Source organism: Typopeltis vanoorti, chromosome 1 (genome assembly GCF_054136105.1).
Source record: "Typopeltis vanoorti isolate ZY-2024b chromosome 1, IOZ_Tvanoo_1.0, whole genome shotgun sequence".
NCBI classification, from domain to species: Eukaryota; Metazoa; Arthropoda; class Arachnida; order Uropygi; family Thelyphonidae; genus Typopeltis; species Typopeltis vanoorti.
Genome location: NC_143549.1, coordinates 75,169,669 through 75,188,392, shown reverse-complemented (window position 1 = coordinate 75,188,392; position 18,724 = coordinate 75,169,669).

Genomic DNA, 18,724 nt, shown 5'->3' with positions numbered 1-18,724 from the left:
AATTCGTGTACCGAACTGATGCAATCTTCATTCACAGTCAGTGAATTTCGCCTCTGCTCAACGTGATGCTTTCTTGGGGTGTCCGAGCACTGCGTTGAGGAATGTAAGCATTAAACCCTTTAATTAATTTTGTTTATAAGAAAATCACATAATTTCTAGAGTTCTATGTATTCTGCATCTTTATCTACACGATTAATGTCGCATAATTCTTCTAGGCGCATTAATGATAGAGTTTGTTTACGTATTTCCATTTTCATTATCTTAGGTATAAAGTTACAAAGAAAATGTTTCGATTTTTATTCATTTAAAAACAATTTCTAATGTTCCAACTGCTCAAGCGATTCTTCTGACTTGTCTTCATCCATCCAGACTTCTCGGTAGAATTACGGAAAGAAAGTATTGTTGCATTGATTAAAGTTGACTTTGCTCAGTTCTGGTGTTGGATGACTTACCGTCAATAGGTTATTATTTTTTTTTTTAAATGTTAATAAAACAGTGCGAGGAACCATAAAAAAGTGGGGTAGTGGAATGAAAGATGAGGAATGAAGTTGGTTCGGTAGATTTGAAAGAGAAGTGTGTATGCATGTTGACCAGCGCTGAGTATTTTCATAATAGTATTAGAAGAATGTAGAGGAATCAGCAGGAAATTTTTTCGTTAGATAAGAAACTAAAATGTACTTGATAAGAAATGATAGTGTTATTTTAATTCTTTACCCAATCATGAGCAAACAAAAGTTTGTGCGCGAAGTATGTTCATCAATAGTCTGCTTCTATACAGATGGTTTGGCCTTTATTAAGGTTTCATCAGTGGGAACTAAGCGCGGGGAGATAGCAAAATCATGAAGCCATTTTTCATATACATATTATATGAAAAATATCACTTGCAGGTAACTTTCGTTATATGCAGGGGGTTTCCTTCTCGAAAATTGCTGCGCAAATCGAGAGAGAGAGAGAGAGAGAGAGGTGTATGTTATTGACAATGAACCAGTAGGCTCTGCAGTAGATGCTAAGACTGCCACTTGTCACTAATTAGTGCCAGGCTAGAGGTCTCGTGACCATAAATTAGGCCTAAACGGAAGTCAAGTCAATCAGTAAAGAAAAAAGCTATTCAGTTATTGATTGATTCGATTTAACTAGGAGATGGCCAAGACCTTTTATTCACTTTAGAAAATAAAAGGATTTTATCTTTTGTAGACAGACAGGATTTTTATCTCTCCCAAAAAATCCTGTTTTTTTGGGAGAGATAAAGATAGATATTTAAAAATTTTTTTTTTATTTAACTTGTTAAAATATACATTAGACGACAGGTAACAAGGACTTTTTTACATATTATAAGTATATATATTACAGAGAAAGAAACATTTTACTTTTGGGTATACAATAGAGAATGCAATAAATGAATTCAAAATTTACAGTTCAGTTTCAGTCTGAGTTATCTTTCAGATGAAGCGCATTGTCGTCGTCAATCCAGAAGAGGGTACCAGTTGGATTCCACTCCTCTATGAATTTCGCGACAGTTTTTGTTTCTTTGAAGTATTCAAGTTCCAATAAAAGCCCGCTTTTTAGTTTCCGACGGAGGATATACATGAAGGTTTGTGCAGTTTCAGTGATGAATGGGTGCTGGTTACTTCTTGTCTGTTTTAGGTAGAAGCTAGATGACGGCCTTAGCGCAGATGAAGAGGAAATTGCATGTTCTGTGTCTGTTTTCTTCTGTGTGGACTAAATTCCAGTAGTCTTCTTGGCTGTGTGCGTAGTTACAGGTGTTAGAGGCAGTATTCAGGACGTAGGTAATCATCGCTTTGTTTGCGGGACAGGTCAGATATGTGTGTTCCAAGCTACCTGAAACGTCACAGAATAGACACAGATCCGTTTCTCTTAGCTGAAATTTGTAGAGCTTAGAAGGAGTTGGCAACATGTTATGCCATAGTCTTCACTGTATGTCGGAATCTGGTTTGGCACATTTTGATTTATATGGAAGATCCCACTGAAAACTGAGTGGCATATGCAGCCTTGTAGATGAGAGGGTTAAGGATGAAAATAAGAAGGGCAAGATTGGAGACACTGACATGAGGAAGTGGTATATTTTCTTGTAGTTGGAGGGAAGAATTGGAAGTGAGACTTCAGATTGTACAAGATGAAATATCGGCCCCGAGCAGTTTCTAGAAGGAATAAGGATTTCCTGAGGTGTAGCGATATCTCGATAGGCTTTTATAATCGATGCTTGAAGCTGTTGATATTGCTTTTCAGTTTTTGGGTTCTTCATTGGTAGGCTTGTGAGTGCTTTCCACTTTAGGGTCTGGGTTAGGAGGTCCCCTGTGACTCTTATTCCTGCCCAGTTCCATGTAGGGAAAAGAAAAGGCTGGCCAGTTGTGAGACTTGTTATGTTTCTGTTCGAAAATAGTGGTTCTGTGAGTACAGCTGACTCTGTTGATCCTGTAACTGTGGGATAAAGTCCTGTGTTTTTCCACCGCTGTAGAGCATCTTTTAAAAATGAGGTAGTTTAGGAGGAGATGGTGCAGGACTGGCCATTCGGAGGATTGTGGAAAGTGTAAGTCCTGTGGTGGATGATTTCGTGATGTAATCGAAGGTGGTTACATAAGTGTGATTGCATTGAAGTGTCTTTAGGAGGAGGATTATCCTGAAGGATCTAATCTTGTTTTCAAGGGAAATCAAGCCTTGACCTCCCTTGCTGACTGGCTTGCAGAGTTGAGGGTATGTTGTCCAGTGATATTTGTTCCAGAGGAAACGTTTGATTTCCTTTTGAATGTGGTAGAGAAATTCTTCAGGAGGTGTGAGTACTTTGAGGGTATGCCATAAGACACTCGCAGCCATCTGGTTAACTATTAGTGCTCTTCCTCTAAGTGAAGACATGGAACGAACGCTGTTCCATTTACCTAGCATCTGTTTAAAACGGTTGTGCAGCTGTGTCTAGTTTAGTGTGTTATATATTTTGGTGTTGCCAAGGTGCACACCTAAGTATCTTTGTCCTTCGCTTGACCAGGTACATTCGATCGGAGAATCATTTCTAGACTTCCATCTGCCTGACCACAAGCCCGTGGTTTTTGCAGAATTTAATTTGGCCCCTGAAGCTTGTGCATATAGTCTGTGTGCTTCCTCGGTTACTGTCATTTCTTCTTCATTTCGGATTATTACAGTGACGTCATCGGCATATGCTGACAGGGCAATTTTTTGATGTGGCTCTATTATGCTGGTTCGTTTGGAGATGATGGTGTCGTGTACTCTTTTTAAGAAGGGTTCTATGGCCAGTGCGTATAATTGACCGGAGAAGGGACATCCTTGCTTGATCCCTCGAGAGTATGATAAAGTGCGAGTGAGCCTGTTGATGATTTTTAAACAGAAGTGTGCATCTCTGTAAAGCAATTGCACTGTTTCAATGATGAGAGGACCATAGTCAAATGCCTTTAGAACTTCATAAAGGTACTCGTGCTCTACCCTGTCGAAAGCCTTCTCCTGATCAAGGCTGATGAGTGCTAGGTTTTCATGTTGGCTGTTTGCGATGTGGATGAGATCTCTTATTAAATGGAGGTTATCATGTATTGATCTTCCTGGGACAGAGTACGTTTGATGTTGGCCAATAACTTCAGGCAGTGTTGGCTTTATTCGGTTTGTTATAACTTTGGAAATGATTTTGCAATCGGTATTAATTAGGGAGATAGGACGCCAGTTGCAAATATCCGTGTGGTCTCCCTTCTTTGGTATCAATTCGTGCTACTGAGGTCGTGACGGATTGTGGGAAGCCATTGATGTAGGCTTCTTGCAGTGTTTTGAGGAGAAGTGGTCCGAGTTGATTGCAGAAGACTTGGAAACACTCAGACGTGAGACCATCAAGGCCAGGAGATTTGTTCTTTGGCAAAGATGTGCATGCGTTTTCCAGTTCATCTAGCGTGATTTTGTTTTCTAAGTGGTTCCGATCTGTTGCAGAGATTTTTTTTGTTTCTTTCAGTATTTCGTGAATGGCATGATGGGATGTTCCTGCAGTGCTGTATGCATTCTTGTAGTATTGTAGGAATTCAGAGGTGATTTTACTTGGATCTTCTGTGATCTTGAAGTCTGATAGCAGACATGGAATTTGCTGGCTGGCATTTTTTTTCCAAAGAGAAAAAAATATTTTGTGGGGGCGTCTGAAAGATTTAATTGTGTATGCCGCGATCTAAGTAGGGCACCTTTTGCCGATAATTCTGCCTGTCTTTGCATGGCTTGGAAGGCAGAATGATGTTCAGGGCTTTCTTCTGGGAGATACTTGAGCTGTTCTTCAAGCTGTCGGATTCTAATGTTCCTCTGTTGATTTTTCTGTTGACTGTAGATCTGCGTAAAGGATTTTATTCGTGATTTTCAATGGGGCCACCATGTTTTCATTGGTTCTGTATCCATTTCGAGTGAGTGAGGTTGGTTATTAAAGCCTGAGTGTTTATTATATAAGCTGGATCTTTCAGTAGAGTATTGTTGAAGATCCAATAGGCACTTCCTGATTTGGATGCATCCAAAGATAATGAAAGTTGCAGCTTGACGAAGCAATGATCCGAAATGTAGGAAGGGATGTGTGAGATGTTTCTAACTAGAGGCAAGGTGTGTTTGGAAATGTAGTATCTGTCCAGTCGTGCTTGGTAGAGTGGCCTATTTGTCGCTGTGATTGCTGACCTCCATATGACTTTAACAAGGACTATTATGTTGCGTAGAGCAGAGGCACATCCTCTTGCATTGAGAGAGAAAAGGCTTATAGACATTATGATTTATGAAGTTTGATTGTAAGTTTAATCTAATATCGGTCCTGGTACTTTTCACATCACCTGTGTTTCATTCTCAGAAAGCACATAATCTGATAAGTTGCAGCAAGTTTAAACAACTTCCTGCAGATTATCTTGCCTGCCGGAAGTTGCTTAAATTTCACTTTTTGCAAAAATAGACTGTTTACACTTCCCTTTTTTTATAGTAGCTATTTTTAGTTCGTTTTCAGTCGAAAAGCGATTTACGGAAGCCCAAATATGAGACCTGAACAACTTAGAAAGCTTTAAATAAAGCTCGTGGCATTTTGACGTTAATGACGCTTAATGTCCTACAGGCATTCCGTATTTGTTCCCTTTAAGTAGAGCTGAACTTGCTTTGGCATAGATGTTGGGTGCTCGGGGCGAACGGAAGTTCTACTTAATCTTTACGCACGTAGGGGGAATGTAACCATTGTCCCGACCAAATTTAAGAAAGTGTGCCTATTTAGAAATTTAGCACGTGACTTGTGGAAAGTGTTCGTGTCTTTGCTAGCTGATTTTCCAAAAAGACGTTGGATTTCCGCATTTGGATTTTCATCGTTGACAGCAGTCACGAATGAAGATTTAGCTTAATGCCATATTTGGTATTATAACCAAAATTTCAAATTTGCTTGAAATCTCCCAAATTTCACTTCTATACAATTTAGAACGTACTGTGTTTGTAGCCCATTAATTAGGTAGTAGATTCGCTTACTCCTGTTAACCTCTGTTTTGCTCTTTTTACATTTCAGTTTCGAGGGTAGGTCCTGAAGTTGAGATATTAGTTCCGGGATTCTTATGGTGTATTTAAGGGCTATAGTTAGTTTGTGAGGAGAGCCTCACACTTTCTGTATGAAGGATGACAGCTGCTTCATGGTTAGGGGACCCTCAGTGTGGGGAAGTTCGCCCTCAGCTTCCTCTTCTTCTAGATCGTCATGTGGAAATACAGTTTCTTCATCGTCTGGGAACTCTGTTTCTCCTTGGCTGGCTGCAGGTGAGGAAAGGCCATTTTGAGTAGTTTCTTCTGTAGGGTGAGGTTTTGAATTAGTGGAAGGCTGGGTTGGTGATTCTGGTTGCTGGGTCTGGGGATTGCTTTTAATTAGTTCGTCCTTGTCATCTCTGTTGGGAGGATCCGTGTTTTCGTGCAGTGAGGCTTCGTTATCAGAGCCTTGGATCTCATTACTTGACAGGCGTTCAAGAGCGGCATGAGCGCTGTCTTTTCCAGTTCGGGATTTTCTTTCCTCTGAAGCAATTGGAAGAACGACGGTACATTGCGCCCTTCGATTGGAATAGGCCTAAGGTCGATTCTCGGAGGAATCTTTATATGGACTTTTTCAATCGAAGGTGAGTTAGAAGATCTCGTACAGAGGTAGCAGGGTTTTTCTCCCGGAAACTCGGGTTTTCATCCCGCATACCGACAATCGGCCCTTCAGAACACACGCAATTTACAGACAAAAAATACTAGTTTTGGTTTTGGTAGGTGGTTGATGGAGATGATTGGTAGTAGAGGTTCGGTGTAGTGGTGGAGACAGTTGTATATTAGATGTCCTACCGCGATGAGTCTTCGGACTCCTTGGAGGTGTCACGAATAATAATAATAATAATAATAATAATAATAATAATAATAATAATAATAATAATAATAATACAGTCGTAATGATAGCGTCATTAAAATAGGGTTATACTGGTTAGAAAAGTCTTGGAGACATTCGTGCTAATTAGAAATTTATAGATGATCATATTTCCAGACGTTCTAAATTGTATAGAAGTGAAATTTGGGAGATTTCAAGCAAATTTGAAATTTTGGTTATAATACCAAATATGGCATTAAGCTAAATCTTCATTCGTGACTGCTGTCAACGATGAAAATCCGAATGCGGAAATGCAACGTCTTTTTGGAAAATCAGCTAGGACACGAACACTTTCCACAAGTCACGTGCTAAATTTCTAAATAGGCACACTTTCTTAAAGTGGTCGGGACAATGGTTACATCCCCTACGTGCGTAAAGATTAAGTAGAACTTCCGTTCGCCCCGAGCACCCAACATCTATGCCAAAGCAAGTTCAGCTCTACTTAAGGGGAACAAATACGGAATGCCTGTAGGACATTAAGCGTCATTAACGTCAAAATGCCACGAGCTTTATTTAAAGCTTTCTAAGTTGTTCAAGTCTCATATTTGGACTTCCATAAATCGCTTTTCGATTGAAAACGAACTAAAAATAGCTACTGTAAAAAAAGGGAAGTGTAAACAGTCTATTTTAGCAAAAAGTGAAGTTTAAGCAACTTCCGGCAGGCAAGATAATCTGCAGGAAGTTGTTTAAACTTTGCTGCAACTTGTCAGATTATGGGCTTTCTGAGAATGAAACACAGGTGATGTGAAAAGGTTTTAACATGACCAATGCACCTTACAAAAAGTCTCAATTTCACAGCATGATGAAAAGTGATAATTGAGTCGAAGCAGAAGTCAAACATCTTAAAAGCAGTATAAGCATTTTTTTTTTTTCGGTGAAAATAAATACTTTTTTTTTCACCGAAGGAGAAAATTATTATTATTATTATTATTATTATTATTATTACGTGACACCTCCAAGGAGTCCAAAGATTCATCGAGGGAGGGCACCTACTCCACAACTCTCCGTCTTCACCACTCAGTCCGCCACTACAGCGAATCACATCATCTACAGTGTAGATGGTGTAGATTCTACACCAACGCCATCTACTACTCACCACCTCCACTAGTATTTTCACAGACAATCACAAACCTCCAAGCCCACGGTGGAATCCTCAGCCTTTTGGCTGGAGAGTGTCCAGCCATAGATATAAGGCTTTATTATCTATTCGGAACCAAGGAGAACAAATCTGCACGCATGTCCGGTAGTAGTTCTGTCAAGGTCTTGTAAAGAGGCAAAACGACTTCCTTCTCCTTGCACGTCAGCATTCGTTTAAATATCACAATTATCCTTTGAGTTGTATTTGCAAATGTTTTCATTATATATATTATCGAATTTTATACTTCTTTTCAATAGGATGAAGTATACCTTTTCAATCTCTTTTGCTGTTTAGTACAAATTTTTGTTCTCATTTCAACAAAAAAAATGGAAATTAAAAAATTAAATTTAATTTAATTAAATAAGAAAAAAATTAAAAAACAAAAAATGAGTTATTAAAAATGGATTATTATCATCTGTGCTGAACTGAATATCTCAACTGTATTTTTAAATAGAGAGAGAGAGAGAGAGAGAGAGAGAGAGCTATATATTGAATGTCAGTAATAATAACCTTTGTGGATCCATCTGTCTCGTGGTTTTTATTAAAACCCTCCTGTTTTCATTATCAACTGGCAGTTTAAATAACACTAAACGAATTGTACTTCGTAGTGTGCTGTTCTCTATGGTAGCTATATTTCAATGGTCACTTGAAGTAAATGAACCATTTTTAACGTGATATTGGAATAAAGCAAGAGATAAAAGGTCTACAAATAAGAATGTACGCTTGAGATAATATTTAAGTCACCTGATAAACTTCATAAAGGAATCATGTCTATTGGTTCCTGTCACTTTCAAGGATTACACTTACAATTATAAGTGATGAGACTATTATTACTGAGTCACCGTTACTCGGTTGGTTTTTCAGCCATCTTGGAAATCGAATCTCGTCTAGACGCAAAAAATCTTTATCGTGGCTTTTCAGTTGAAGGCGAGCTAGCCTGTTTCATACGGAAGGTTTTTCGCCCTTGAATATTGGTTTTTTTCATCACACAACACCGGGCAAACTGACCACGAGTACACACTTAATTCACACACGGAAATATATCAGGCATAAAACTAACCATTTTAACTTGAAATTCTGGTTACGAAAGCTAATATGGGTAGTTTGTATGCATTCAGGACCGTTACGTACCATGAATTATTATTATTATTATTATTATTATTATTACTATTATTAACTGAGATCTCCAGGGAGTCAAGGACTCACTGATAAAGATCGTAGATAACTCACACCAGCAGTCTTTTAAACTCATTCGCTAGATGCACTCAGTACCCAGTGAAAGAAAACTAGTTTTTACCCCTTTCTTAATTGCCTTGGATGTCCTCGGGGGGTGTTCTATCCCTACCTTCCAAATAACGAAAAATTTTATCAGTCGATATCCTATACAACACCCTTTCAGAAGTTTATATAAGTTTATATTCTATCATATCATCCCGATTTGTCTCGTTGATCAGTGTCTGCAGTCCGCATACTCTCAATCTGTCGTCGTAATGTACATTCAATAATCCCGATATTATTTCTCCTCGGAACCAAGGAGATTAAATCTGTCCACAGTAAGTACAGTTCTAGTTGTATTAAGTTCTGTAGAGAAGCAAAATAAAGTTCCTTATCCTTGCATGTTAAAGTTCGTTTCAACATAGCAATTATCCTTTTCATTTTATTGACATTTTTTTCAATAAAAAGTGATTTTACATGCATAAAAAAGCGATCTCAGATATAACCACACATTTATTGAATTGGCTTGAAAAAGTTCCATGTTTGGTCTCTTGGAGCAGGAAATATGGAAAAAATAAATAAAAGAATGAAAAAAATCATATTAAAAAAAGCAAACCCTGCTCACTAAACGTTACAGTTTCCTTACATTCAACTTGTTATTGTAAAGCATAATTTTAAAAGTAAGTCTTCGAGTATTTTTTCCTCGCTTGCAAGAAAAATCTTACATTCAGTCGATTTAGATTTATTCACGAATAAGATACACCTGTATTACAGTCCTTGAAAATGTCTTGCTGCAATTGCAACCTACTAACCTTCAGCATTGATTCCTAATGTCCTCAGTTCCAATTACTTCCCTCAGTCTCTCTCTCTGTCTCTATCTGTCTCTCCTTTGTACCTCTCTAGTGAATCAACTCCCTTTCTATAATGGGACCTCAGCAGTCGTACGTCATATTGAAAGTGAATTAGAATGATTACCTCTTTATATCGAGATGCAGACTATTGTAATATCATAGATAAGATTTCCCCTGGAGATTTTTAACCCCATCAAGTTCCATGTGCTGCACCGCATATCATACTTCATGTGTGCCCGTACTCGTACTCGTACTATTACATAACAAACCTTTATCATCATGTACGTTAGGGAATTTTCAATTTATTCGTTTTTGCGAAAGACAGCACCGTCGCCATATTAAATTTAGTGTAATTTGTAAACTTAAATAAGATCCACACTGTTTCATTAAAGAAAATCCTAAAAATGAATCCACTCATCAAACCGTTTTGTATTCAATCCATTTTATATTTTAGCCCATTCCTATTTAGTATAATCCGGTGTAGCCACATCGTTAAAATCTAGACTTGTACGTAGGTAGAAAGACTGATCAAAACTTTCCGGAAAACAATTTTTGTAAGGAACCTACCGAGGATCGAGGTGAGATGACTGTAATCATGCAGAAAATTTGACATCTCCTGATGTTATTCCACCCCCCCCTTCAATACAAATCCCGTTCATGGAAGATTGGACAACATATAGTATATTAGAACTCGTACCAATGGGGTAATGGATAGAAAAACTGTATGGCATGGACGTTTTTAAAGATATTTCAAGCCTCCAATCATACACCTAGTGGTGAAATTCATGGATTAATTTTTCATTATGTGCGAATCATAATTAGCCCTTTAGGTTTCTTTCTATTTGATTTCTCCAGCCGTAGACGATCCCATTTTATAGGTGGTGGTGGTGGTGGTTGTGGGTATGAAGGGAACATGCACCGTAATTAGTACCAATGTTTTCAAACACATAATCAAACCTTTTTGAAAGTTGTAAACTATGTCTGCAAAGGACGGACAGAATAAAGCCAGCCATGCAGGAAACGTGAGAGACAACAGAGCAGCAGTTTATGCAATAAGAAGCCTCCAGAATTTCTAAGAAGACTGATTATCGAAGTCGTCATGCGCATATGAAAGACAAAGGGAGAATGAACAGTTAAGAAATTATCCAACAGACCTGGGAAAGAGATCAAAGACTACAGAACCATGAAAAGGATGTAGTTCATATTTCACAAAGTTTCTGCAAAATATTATATGAAAGCGATGTACAGAAGATATGGGAAGAAAACTGGACCCATTAGCTATCTTGGTCACTTTATTAATTTCCTGCAGTGCAGCTCCATCAATGCTTCACAAAAAATACACAGCTTGTCATTTTTTTCAAAATGTGGAAAAATGCCAAGTTATGCATTTTGGAAAAAAATGACAAGCTGTGTCATTTTTGTCAAGCATTGATGGAGCTGCACTGGAGGAAATTGATTAAGTGACCAAGATATGTCCAGTTTTGTGGTGCGTATGCTCTCTCTCTCTCCTTCATGCTGGAGTAAGACAATCCTTCGTTCTATAAATTCAAGGTTATTATCAATTTTAAGAAATGAATGCTGGATTGTTTTCGTTTTTAGAAAGTCCTAATCTGGATCCCACAGTGCAATGCTTCTGGTTCTGTGAAGATTTCAAGAAGGTTTATAAAAATACTAAATAAAATACGTATAGATTTAATTGCTTTCTCATTTTTTGTTTCCTAATTTTATTTCTCTTTTCTTTAAGATACTCCGCTATGAGTAGTTAAAAATGTCCGTATTTATTTATTTATGTATTTTTTAAACTTGATGACACGTAATACAATTTAGGTGTACCGTAGAGAACTTTCTTGAGAAGCAGGTGAATCATGCTATAACGTTTACGCACCATGTTGGCTGTTGTCATGACAACTAGAATTGATGAAAAATAGATGTTTCAGATTCCAGCTTGGCATTGCGAACTGGTCGAACGTGTTCCATAAAGAAACATTTCTCTTATTTAGGCCAAAATGAAAAATTTCAAATTTCGAAATTTCAAACTTGAGAGTTGTAAAGGACTCAGCATTAAATGAAGTAAAAATTTCCTACTGTTGACGTATCTTACTTTAAACTTGAAAAGATTGTTTAAAACTTTTGTGATTTGTTTAATAACTACTTTTGTTTGCTTTTATCCATGCTACGAGAATGGCAGGGCAAATGGATGCATTTGTCGTCATTCGGAGGAAGTAACACATTTTTATTATTACTATTGAGCACTTTGCAAGAAGATGTCATCCAGGTGGTGACATTGCAGGAATGAATGAACTAATAGATTATACAGGAATTGTGGTGAATGAATTGGAGGTGAGTAGTCTATTACAAAACCTCAATGTCAATACATCTGTGGGATTGGATGGTATATATACCAGCTCGTGTCGTACGTGAAGCGGCTAAAGAATTGTCAGTGCCCTTGACCATTTTGTTTAATTTGAGGCTCGAGTCTGGGTTAGTCCCAAGGGAGTGGAAAGAGGGGAAAATAGTTCCACTGCATAAAGGAGGTTCCAAGACTGCTGTTGTAAATTACCGATCGATTAGCATATCAGGAATCGTTGTCAAGGTCTTGGAGAAATTAGTCAAGAAAAAAATACAGGATTGGATAGATGAAAATGGAATACTGTATGGGGGGGGGCAGCATGGTTTTGTGAAGGGTAGATCATGCCTCAGTAACTTGCTCACGTTTTATAACACAGTGACGGCTGAATTGGATAAGGGTAATGGGTTTACAGTGATTCTACTGGACCTTGCCAAGGCCTTTGACAGGATACCACATGGAATTCTAATCCGTAAACTACAACATATGGGAATGGATATAGGGTTGGTAAGATGAATAGGTGGGTGGTTGATGGAGAGATATCAAAGAGTGGTTTATTCAGGAGTAGAGTCCAAAAAGACGGCTTGTGACTAGGTGTGTCGCAGGGTTCTGTTCTTGGACCACTACTTTTCAATTTGTTCATTAACGATGTAGGAAAGGATCTGAGAGGAAGTGTTCACTTGTTTGCTGATGATGCAAAGTTGGGTAGAGCAATTGTAAGTGCACAGGATGTCAAAATTTTGCAAGATGATTTGGATAGTTTGGAGGACTGGGCTAAGGAAAATGGATGTCGATTTAATGTGACAAAGTGTAAGGTTATGCATTTTTGGGTGAAAAGATTAGCAGCAATTATATCACATTGGTGGAACCGTACTCTAGGAGATTGATGAGGCCAGGGATTTGGGAGTGTTGGTGGATAGGGAGTTGAAGTTTAGGGGGTCACATCGCAAAAGTGGCTAAATCAGCTCATCAAATCACTTGGTTGCTGAAAAATACTTTAATAAGTATAGACAAACAGGTTATTGTTCCTCTGTATCGAGCCTTGATAAGACCCCACCTGGACTACTGTGCCCAGATATGGGCGCCAGGGTTTCTTCATGATGGGGAGGAGGTGGAGAGGATCCAGAGGCGAGTGACCAAGATGATAGCAGGTCTATGGAATAAGCTTTATGAGAACAGGTTGAAGATTTGTGGGTTGCAGAAATTGGTTGATAGGTAGAAAAGCGGAGATATGATTGAGACATTCAAATTGCTGAAGGGTTTCTATAGAATTAATTCAGAAGATATATTTGAGAATAGGACTGGTGGTGGGAGGACTAGGGGCCATACATGGAAGCTGGGCAAGAATGTGGTTAGCAAGGGTGTTAGAACTAGGTTTTTTACTTGGAGAGTAGTGAATGAGTGGAATAAGCTGCCAGAGTCTGTTGTGGGTGCTACGACCGTGAATGAGTTGAAGGCAAGGTATGATAGATACTGTGTGAATGTCGAATAGTTGTTCTTGACATGATGTTAAGGCTTCCCTCGATGAGTCTGTCGACTCCTTGGAGTTGCCCGAAATAATAATAATAATAATAATAATAATAATAATAATAATAATAATAATAATAATAATAATAATAATAATTATTATTATTATTATACGTGATATTTCCAAAGGTCCAAGGTCTCATCGAAGGAGGGCGTCCACTCCATTCCACACAATTCACTGTCTACACTATTTAATCCACCATCTAATAGTATTTTTGTCTGTTAATGTTTGTTTTTCATTTGCGGGATTAAAAATTCAACTTTCCAGGAAGAAGAAGAACTCTGCCAATTGTATACGAAAACAGCTAACTCACCTTTAATTGAAAAGTTCTTATAAAGGATTTTCGCGGGATTCGAACTCATATCTTTCCAACCAATGGCATCGTTGAACTAACTGAAGGCCGGAGGCATATTTTTCTGGAGAGAAAACCCAACCGTCTTCATATGAGACCAAATAGCTCACCGTCATTAAAAAAGCGCTTGATTAAGATCTTGGCGTCATCGAAGGGATTTAGAAGTCAGAGTTTTCCAATCTAAGGACCCGATGAGCACTTTTCATTCTCCTTCTGCGTGATGTGTTATCATTTCACATTTTCAATTAATTTGCAAGTGGCTGCATTGGCGAAGTTTTTAATTCTCTTTTTGAAGGTGGTTATTAAGCAAGTTATGTTTCACAAGATATGCGATGTTGCCCACTTTGCATAATTTTCTTTTAACATCCGTTTCACTTATGTATATATAGTTTTAATTACTCTGTTTCAAAAGAATATATGGTCGAAACCACAACACATCAACCGTTTATAGTACGTTCAGTTAAAAACAGCTCCAGTCTCAGATGCTGTGATAATGAATAACTTTATTATACAAGAATGTAATTTCTAAAGGTACGTTCTCATGATCATCTTAAATCATTTCCATACTTTTTTTTTTTTTACTCAAAGAACCCTACCTTTCATTAGTGGTTAAGAACTGTTTGCCAAATAAAATTTGATAAGGTCTATTTACTATCTTGTACTGATAAGAACGATTCATAACAACGTACCAAAACGTTCGCTCACTTCATTTAAAAGAAACTTGGTACTTGAAGATGAACAACGAGAATGGAAAGGCAACTGACACATTTCACACTTAATAAAGTTGGGAAACGAAACAGCGAAATAGGTCGATGATATTTCAGTGGTTATCAGAATTCGAGGTATGACTATAAACTTCCGATAGAAATCTTTATATAAATATAATAAATAAATATATAAATGAATTTATATCTACCCTGTATTCAACTCAGCTAAAGTGGGTGAGTGGTTCAACTAAAGAAGAAAGATATGATCATCGCAAACTACTGACGTGCTATCCAACCCAGAGTGGCTCAATCAGCGTAAAAGATGCGCATTACAAATCGATGCTATCCTTAGTGAATTTGTGCAATTCTTCAAAGAATTCACAATAGTCACTGAGGTCTAAAATAATTTTTAGTTTAGTTTCGGACTTCTACATTTTTAAATTCTTACTTCAAGCAGAAATAAACACTGTGGTAGACCTACCACAATGTCGAACGTTGTTGTATTTTTACTTTTAATAAATCTGGTAACTGCTGTGTAATTTAAGCAATTTAGAAAGAGCTGAGGTTAAAACAGAATTGACTGTTCAAGAAACGTATAAATATATTTTGTCTAACCATATATATTTAAAAGTTGTCAAGCAGTTTTATCTAAATTTTATTCACATTCCCAATAGTTATATGACTGATACTTCGACTAGCTGAATTTAGAATGAGTCTAAATTATGAGCAATATCTACATACGACAAACCCTCCCGTCCTTCGTGTCTAGATATTAGTTTCATCTAGACAGCCAAAGGATAGGCGAGGCCTGCATAGTAAAATAAGTGCAAGCTGTCTGAACAAAGTCACGATGGCAACTCAGAAATACGATGCGACTTCTTAAACAGAGGTAGTTTGAGCTGCGGACAGGAGTTTGTACTCTGAAATTCAATCTCTCTCATCCAGGCGCGGTGGGGGGGGAGTCTTCTTGAATCACTCATTCTCCGTCGTCACGACTTTTGTCGTATGATGTAACAGATAAAAAGGTTAAAAGGTCAAGCAAAACAACCACCTAAGTCTGACTGTAGCTTAGTGCTTGGGAAAGTGTTTTGATAGCCAGATAAGAATCCGATTACCCTATTTGGAAAACTGTGACTGTCCTGGCATAGGTTTTAACATTATCTTAGTCGATAGGATATTATTCAACAAAGAATTTTCTCTGTTTAAATTATGATCCATTATTTTATAAAATATTATTCAACATTTTATATGATCAAGTCCTGACTGCAAATTAGTACTAATCACCACTTCATTCTGAGACAATAAAGCTTCAAATCTTTGAGATTAATCCTTCTTATATTTTCTTTCTTTAACTTTAAGACACTTTTGCATTCACTTTGGCGATTGTTTACAATAAGGGTTAATCTGACACGACAATAAAAACAGGACTCAAAGATGTGTTTCTTGTCCAACAGTTTGTCTACATTTTCCTCAAACTGCTAGTTTCCGACATGTAGAAGTTTGAAAAATGCAAGCACTTTTTTGCTTGCCTCAAATTTTAAGACTTGAAGCAGACAAGATACAGTCTGGGATAAGCAAAAAGCTGTTTGCTTGTCCTTCAAGTTCTACGGAGAACCATTTACTTCGTCACTACAAAACAATGACGTATTATAGTGAAGATTCTCTCTAGAACTAGAAAGGCCATCAAAGCAAATTATTACAAAGCTACATTTTCTCCTCAGGAACTGGATCATCTTGAAAACATTTCATTGGAGGGGAAATTTTTTTCCTGGACACGCAGAAGATCTCAAAACAACACGAAGAGCACTTAATCCCACCTTTCAATTACAATTCATCGTAATCACCTGACTCTTGACTCTCCAAGGAATACTTGAAGAGTCAAGAGTCAGTTGAGATGATTTATGCAATGGTGTTTCGCAATGTAACAGCAAGTCGTATGACACATATTGTTTCATCCATCAAATCATGTTACCCAAATGTTTTACATGTTTAGCTGACCAAAAGGCAATGATAATTTTAAAATATTTAACTTATTGGAAATTTAATTTCCAATAAGTTAAACATAATTATAAACGATGGCTCTTAATATTGAAGGGACTTAGAATAATCTTAATAAGTTTGGTAGTAAGAATGATATGAGGAAATCATCGCCGAAAAAGAAAATACTGCGGAGAACTGGCTGAGTTTCTGTCGTTTCACATTTTTCGAAATTATGTAGCTTAGAAACAAAAAAAAAAAAAATAGGAATTTAACATTAATATCTTGAATTTTAAATCCTCCCTGGTTTTCGCTATGTAATCTCGACCAAACTATGGTCGGGAAATAAATTAAAATATTTTGGGTTACATAGTTTATCTAGTTCCGTATTCAAGCTTCTGCTTCTATAGCAATAGGTCGCCACAAGAAAGACACAGGTTTGATTCTAGTTGTCGAATAAAAGAACCCTTCTCAATGACTTTTTTTTTTTTTTTCAGTCATTCCTTAGTTAATCAATCTTTGATGCAGACAAGTCGGGCAGTTTTTTTTTTTTTTTTTTTTTTTTCCTTCCTAAAATTTGGATTTTTAGGCCCACAGTTGAGAAAAATTGACTGTAGAACTCACACTATTTCACACAATAAAATGAAGTTAGAATGAATGTGAATCACGTCTGTCATATTCTCGAAGATTTTAAATGGTCGGTAGTCTTTACAGCAATTATCAATGACTGGGCATCGATAATTGATGCTAAAAGTTAATTAGCCCTATCAGCCATAGAGGCATTCGATATCACAGATCGATACTAAAATAGAATGCAGAATAAGAATACTAAAACGTTATCAGTTCTGATATCATCTGGTTCATGACTGACGTGTTTGTGACGCATTTCACTTCTTTCAGGTGCTAATTTAAATATAAATTTAATCACATTCGCATAGAAAGAGAATGGAAAGGAAGACCTGAATATTTGAGCAACACTAGGATAGATAGAGCGAGAGCCTCCGTAGCTCAGTCGGTATAGACGAAGACTCGGGTTCGATTCCCGTCAGTGACGTGAGGAACCTTTATCTGGTCTCTTTCGACTAAAGATGAGTTAGTCAGTCTCATACGGAGGCAGTGGATTTTTTCCCACCCGAAACTCGGGTTTTTCGTCCCTCAGAACAGACGAACGGACTCGTGAACACACTATTGCCCTTAGGGGGGGGGGATGCAGCAAGGAGCGACGAACCGGTTGCATAAATTTCGTCGTGAACCCCTCATTAGGGGACTCTACCTCCTAAAGGGATAGATAGACCCCCCCTACGTAAATATTAATGGAATATAAAGGTTTTGATTTCCGGTCTTGTTTTCTCAATTAATTTACTGGTACAGACATAATCAATTCAATACTTTTTTTATAATAAGGTTGAGGGGTTTTTAGTTCGAAGCGTTAGTTAAAATTATATCTTCGGGAACTTCATTGCAAAATAAGCTTGCTATTCGGGGTACATAACATTATATTAGAAAAAAAGTGAAATCCACTTATACAAATAGAAGAAATTATGATGTTTTGAAATGTATCAATTATGTTCGTGATTCAGATCCAAAATTTCAGTGTTGGTCCTACTAAAGCATTTATTAAGTTTTCAGACGAATATAGATGTTTCCGGGAATTCTTAAAGAAAATTCTGTAACAATTATTTTGATAAACTGAGCTACTCTGGGTAGACCTTTGATCAAAATGGTCTGCCCATATTATAGTGGAAGGGGGGGGATCACATAAAAGGCCGTTTGTCGTTCTTATTGCCCTTCTGTCGCATTTTCCTTAAGATACAACTAACTGGCGTGTTTGTCAACAACGGATATCCTTGTAGGTCGTCAGAGTACATTTGTTACGCGAATTCTTTTACAGGTGTCTTCTTTCTGGATTAAAACCCGTTTTCCTTCCGTGATTACTCATTATGTTGTTAGCTCAGTACTTTCTCAGAAGGTGGTGGACAAATGAAAGCGTCACGCTCTACCTCGACTTTAATTGAACGACTTGGATTTTAGGAAATATTTCGGCTTTTCTTTTTTTTTTTTTTATCATATCAAGCTAAAAGAAAGCCAGCAGTTGATAAATGAATTCTGGGAAGATTAAAATGTTTCTCTGGGCAAATAAAAAGCACGAATATGAATAAAAGATAAAATAATTTCGAAACTATGTGCATTTAAAGTTAGATCAGTAGTCTTTGTA